This window comes from Limulus polyphemus, unplaced genomic scaffold (genome assembly GCF_000517525.1).
Source record: "Limulus polyphemus unplaced genomic scaffold, Limulus_polyphemus-2.1.2 Scaffold13136, whole genome shotgun sequence".
In the NCBI taxonomy this organism is placed as follows: domain Eukaryota; kingdom Metazoa; phylum Arthropoda; class Merostomata; order Xiphosura; family Limulidae; genus Limulus; species Limulus polyphemus.
In genome coordinates, this window is record NW_013678746.1 from 2,154 (window position 1) to 8,675 (window position 6,522).

The 6,522-nt window shown below is 31.9% G+C and overlaps 1 long non-coding RNA gene across 1 annotated transcript; it reads right to left on the minus strand.

The window, feature by feature from the left end:
- Positions 1-3,559: 3,559 nt before the first annotated feature.
- Positions 3,560-5,985, minus strand: LOC111084056. Its single transcript, XR_002609377.1, has 4 exons — positions 5,868-5,985; positions 5,683-5,755; positions 4,235-4,280; positions 3,560-3,677 (listed from the first exon to the last, which is right to left on the minus strand). It is a non-coding gene; the product is annotated as an uncharacterized LOC111084056 (long non-coding RNA).
- Positions 5,986-6,522: the final 537 nt, after the last annotated feature.

Here is a 6,522-nt window from a genome sequence, read left to right on the forward strand (position 1 = left end):
AGCAAGAGCTCCAGCGAATGTCTGTTCCATCTTTCTATTGAATGAGTTACTTTTGATGTTTACATTAGGACTAAAATATCTATGATATCTTTATTTTACTAGTGAAATTCATTTTCTTTTATTTAACAGGATTTTACGTTGATTCTTAGGAAAGAGTGTGCATGAGAATGATATACAGATCTCAGTGGTATGAGTAATATCTTAGCTATGTGTATTTTAAAAAATGAAATAACCACCCTGAAAATCCCAATTAAAACGTTCTTACCAGCTTCCCAGCTACAAAACGGGTTTGGTGGCTTTCGAAATGGGCTTGGATTCAGTATGCAGCTATTTTGTTAATCTTTGTATATGTCATTCACTAGACTAAAGATTTTGGTGTTCAGAAATCAGCTGTTCAGCACCATAGTTGATAATTCTCTATAGAAAACGTTTAGGTATGTGAAGATTAAAGCTAATTTTTAAAAATATTTTATGTATATGATATCCACGAGTTTTTGTTATTTTTGGATAACCTGAGTCGATACAAGCACAAATCATGTTTCATTTTAATCATTGTGCCCTAAGTAAATATGTAGCAGTCTGAATGCTGTTGAGCAAAGTTAAATATTTGTAACATTCTTGCTTTCATAATATCTACTTTCATTCATGTAAAATTGTAGGTTGTCATACATATCTATTGATTAAAAGGAAAGCAACTATAAGTCAGAGTTAAATCCTTACAGCTGATAGTCAGACTATTATTTTTTCTGTAATATACATTTTGGTATATGTAAGTCTTACAGGCAGTATAATAAAATATATGTTGTTTTTAATGAACAGATTAGGCAATTTATTTAGATAAAACAAAGGTGAAAAGGTATTACAATCATTCAAACCAAAACCAGCACCACTTTTAAAACTAATCAGGAATTGGAAACACCTAATCAACCAGGGAAGTTCCATTACAACCAACCAATTACAACCGACATCAATTATCTGCACCAAGTACATTATATACAAAGCGCAAACATTTCCTATTCTGAAGTGTTGTCATCTTAGCCTTTCTGTTCGATATCTGTGCAAGGCAGTTGATTTCCATTTGCACCTTTGTTTCATATGTTTTTGCTCGGCCCTCCAGTGGCTCAGTGGTAAATCTGAGGGTTTATAACAGTAAAAATAGTTTCGATACTCACGGTGGCTACAGCTAGATAATCAACTTTGCGCTTAACAACAAAACACACGCAAACACGCTTTTGGTAATTTCCAGGAAGTTAATTACTGATTACTCTTAATAGTTTCTGTTGTAACTTTGTGGCTTATTAATACGCGTACTTAAAAGATAATCATCTAGTGTGTGGGATAATTGCTGTCCCTAATTATGAACTGATAGATTATAGAAGAGGCAGCTAGTCAACCGCACCCATTCTTGGACTACTCTAATCAAATAGTGAGATTTGGTCAGCAATCTTGACCTGGCATTGGTTGGTAGTTAGAGTGCTTGACTCAAGATCTTTAGATCGCAGGATCGAAAATTGTTATTAAAAAACGTGTGCGCCCTTTCAACCGAGGGAGAGGGAAATTATAATGTAACAGACAATCCCACTATTCGTTTTTGAGGAGTAGCCGAAGAGTTTACAGTGGGGGTGTTGTACTGTGGGAGCTTTTTTATTTAATGATTACAGAACATTAATTTCAATTAAAATTTTGTCCCCCATATATGTAAGAAATATTTTGGGATGTGAAATATCGAGGTTTGTATTTAATTAATTTTGTTAAAGCGGTAAATAATATGGCTAAGGAAAATTTAGAACATTTATGTTCTCAATAAGACTTAGCTGAGTTTTAAAGCAAATTTTTATGTTGTGTTGCTTTGTAAACTAGTGTGTTCGTTTTGAAATACCAAAAAGCTGAAAAACGCTTCTTCAAATTCAAAACTTATTAAACACAGAAGATAAAAATCATCACCATTTTCCAATATATGTTTTGATACACAAAGTAGGTTCAAAACAAAGAAATGTTTTTATTATTCTCTTATTTCTTCTAAGGATAATCCTGGTTCAGACATACAAACTTTTTCTTAAAGATGGATAAGTGACTTGATGAAAACAACGCAAGTATATGGAACAGTCATCCCTAAGCTTATTCCACTAAAGTAGATTACTTATCACTAATAAACTACATACCAGTTACTTGAAAAGGGCTTTGTGACTGTATTATTATAATACAAGCTGAATGTACTTGAAAAGAGCTTTGTGACTGTATTATTATAATACAAGCTGAATGTATTTGAAAAGAGCTTTGTGACTGTATTATTATAATACAAGCTGAATGTACTTGAAAAAGAGCTTTGTGACTGTATTATTATAATACAAGCTGAATGTACTTGAAAAGAGCTTTGTGACTGTATTATTATAATACAAGCTGAATGCTCGTCATGTAATGGGAAATAATGATTAGTTTTTCTTCTCAAAATTATATCCAAATAAATGTTTTATGAACATATTTTTTACAAGTTAATTAGAATGACTAGTATTTGACTTCTGTATATTTTTAAGTTATGTTCAAATCTTCTACTTGATAAATCATTACAGATTGAAACATGCGAAAAACTGATTCTCAAAGACATATTCCTACTTGATAAACTGTATGATCCTGTAAATGATTAATTGTGATGGTAAAGGCAGTGAATTTTATTATGAATTTCAGGGTCTTCCCTTTGGCTTGTCTTCCTGGTTTTGGTCTTTGTTAGCCTACTGAGCTGAAGAAGCATGCTTTAATTTGGGCAATTTCAAAATTGAAATGTGCTGCGGGTTATTTTAGAGTTGTAGCCGCAGGTTCCGATTGGACAAAATTTGGTGATGTTGCGTCAATGTGGCTGCTTAACAACCACGCAAACGTAATGGGGAATTTCAGTCAATGACTGATTTTTGTGCGTGGAGCGTGCTTATACCCCATTCGATTTTATTACTCATCACGATCTCTACCAACCTACTCCCAAGTCTAATTATACGTCGAAAATAGCGCATCGCTCCTTTTATGCATATATGGCTGGAAGAATTTTGAAAAGACAAACTTGCTTGTCGCGGCAAAGCGCCTTCGTTTTGTGCAAATTGCGTTTCGATCGGTACCGCAACGGTAGAGATATCGGCATGACAGACGGACGGCTTTTCATCATCATATTGTAGATTACAGAATGTTCCATAAAATTAATTTACAGAAAACGTTTCATTGAACTATTTGACAAATTTATGGACATTCTAATTTAGTGAACTGCAACATAAATGATGAATAACCATGTTTCTGTCAAATAAACTGTAGCAGTATCTATTTCAGCCATTAGATATTAGAATCAGTGGTGGGAACAGGAACTACCAACATGATTTTATTTAACTACTAATAACAATGTGTACGTGAGTACCTACTAAAATATTACACTTTAAGTCTAATGGCTAAATGTGAAAACCGTTACAAGTAGTTAGATGGGAATATTTTACTGACGTGAATCTCGTTACTAAAGTCTATATGAAATATTGTTACTCCTTTACTCTTTATGAAACTAGATATTGTTAACAATAAACAATGTGCTATATATTTCAGACAAATTTTGATTGAATGTACAGGGTAAAACGTTTGTTTATTTTGTCACAACTTTTCACTAGGTTTATCTGGCATCATCAGAGGAGATACAAGAACTGAGGCTAAGAGAAATGAATTTAGAATAAGAAATTACACGCGTGTATATCCATAAAAATAATAATATAATCTACAAAACATGTAAATAACTGATCTCAACACATATCTATTTTACGCCGGAAAAATATCCTTACCAAAACCTACAAGATTCCAAATAATACCAAATATCAATATTGTTCTGATACATTGCCGTTCTATGGCAATCTCATATCAGTTTTTTTCCACATAACCTGATGACTTGCATATTAAAATCATTTTGATATAACTTAGTCAATCCTCTGCATGTTTTATATATTTTGCAGCAATACTCAAATTTATAGAGAAACTACAATAAGAAAATTAATTGGCTAACAGCAACAGTTAACGTCCTAAATTAAAGGTATATTAAGCTATCACATACCTAAATAAGATATTGTAAAACTGTCTACTTATAAACACAATTAGTTTCTTCGTATTTGTACTTCTAGTTTTACTTTGGACAGGAATTCTTCATATCAGAATAACTGATCTCAACAAACAAATATATCAATTGCAAAAGAAACACGAACAAAATAAAACTTACAAATACCCTTTTCCAGCAGGTCGTAGAATTTATTCACACAATTATTCTGTTAGAGAAAAGAAAAAAATAAGTTATAACTGCATAACCACTGCTATATGAACATGTTCATCACCTTCCATAAAACCATCACACCATGCAAGTAAAAGTTCTAAAATTTACTACATTTCATGAAGTAAAATGTGATAGTTTTCGTATAAATCAATGCTCTTTCAGTCTTGTTATAAGAATTACATACACTTCGATATCGACCATTTACACATTTCTGTGTACTACAGTTAAACCATAACTGATTAATTTTAGTAGGTTTTAAATTTTCTGTCAATAATACCGGACGATTAATTTTCGCTACCTCCCATATGTTTAATATTACATGTCTGTTGCGTATTCTTTGTCACAAAGAAAAAAGCTCTCCTGTGGTGTTACACGTATCTCAGGGAGATAATATCTTTAATATAAGAAAGTTACCATATACTTATGTGTGTGTGTGTGTGTGTGTGTGTTTGTGTACTACGCTAAGGTTGTGGCAATCAGATATCAGTCATTGCCATGGTTAGTAGCCAGTATGATCACCTAAGCCTAATTATTAATCAGTTACTGATATTTCTAATGATTAAATATTAATCACAAACTGGTTTTATCCTACCAGTAAATAGTACATTGTGACTTAACAAATTAACTAATTAATAATTAGACTTGAGAGATCGTACAGATTATTAACCATGACAGCAACAACATATACGAATCAGTTAATATCCTCAATATTGCAGTGATACTTTATGTACACATATTGTTAACAGGATGGTGATATTAAAAGTACTTCAGTCTAGTAGTGTCTTCTGTAATACAACCATGTTACATGTATCTAAGTGAGGTATTACACAGAGTACGATACTCATATTATGTGCAGTTATTATTAACATTTCATTAAAGATTATAATATCAGATTCTTTCTGTAGCCCTTGTCACTAATTATTTTTAATTACGGTAACTGCCTTCTTGATATTTTGTAGGTGTTAAAGGTTAAATATCTATAAGAGTGATAGTGGTTGTTAACTGAAAGTTATCATGATGAAGTGGGCCTCCACACTTTACATATTGAATCACGTGGTTCATTTTTATTTTATTTTTATTATTGTTTTGTAGTTCACGGATGGGCTCACAAGTGAGTTTATCACGTGGTCTGTGTTATATATCTTAAAGTTCACTTAGAATGTATTTAATTAGCTCATTACTAGCTTGATTTATAGTTTTGATCTTTGTTGCTTTGATCAGAAATCATCATAAATGTAATGATATTCACCATTTTAGACGTTTCTTTGAAATATAAGTCACCTGTATATGAGATACTTTCATGGATAAGTCTCTTCTGCTCTTGAAAGTTATTTGTTTCACTTTATTTTACATGATTTTTGTCACAATAATTGTTTAAGTATTTACAGCACACTTACTATTATAGCATCCTTCCATTCCCTCTTTTGGTATTGTTTTTACATCAGCCATTTGTGCAGCACAGTTAGTTGCCTAAAAAAATTAAATACGTATTACTTGTTGACATATTTTACCATGATAATCTATTAGTCAATGCAAACACACTGAAAAATACTTAACATACATAAACAAAGTAATAGCTTACATTCACTTGAAATTACAGGTCTTTTTCTGTAAAATTCCAAAAAAAAACGATAAAACTTTAAAACCTTCTGAAGTAATGCCAGTAGAACTGTTTCAGGTTACAAAATTAACTGCTCGAAGAAAACTATATATAGGGGAGACAAGAGGATATTGTAAGTATCTGTACATTTAAGACTGATTGTTACATATTACTTAGTATCCACAGGCGTATCTGATTATATGACGTACATCCACCAAATGACGTCATTGCTTGAAATGTACATTGTTTGAATTTAGAACAGTTCCATAAAATGTTCCTGTAGCGCATTTTAAACAGCTTGAGTAATTCAAGTGAACACGAAACCCAATATACTAGAATCGAGTGTAAAGTATCCAAAAATAGTTGCAATAAATATACTATACAAAAAACAAACCTGTAACCTAAGTTTTATTTCAGTGCCCCTTTTTTGACTCACTAGATATTTCGATTTTAGTGGGAACACATACATATTTTAACAGTTACACAAACAGGATAGAGATTTGAGTGCCCTTTTTTGACTCACTAGATATTTCGATTTTAGTGGGAACACATACATATTTTAACAGTTACACAAACAGGATAGAGATTTGAGTGCCCTTTTTGACTCACTAGATATTTCGATTTTAGTGGGAACACA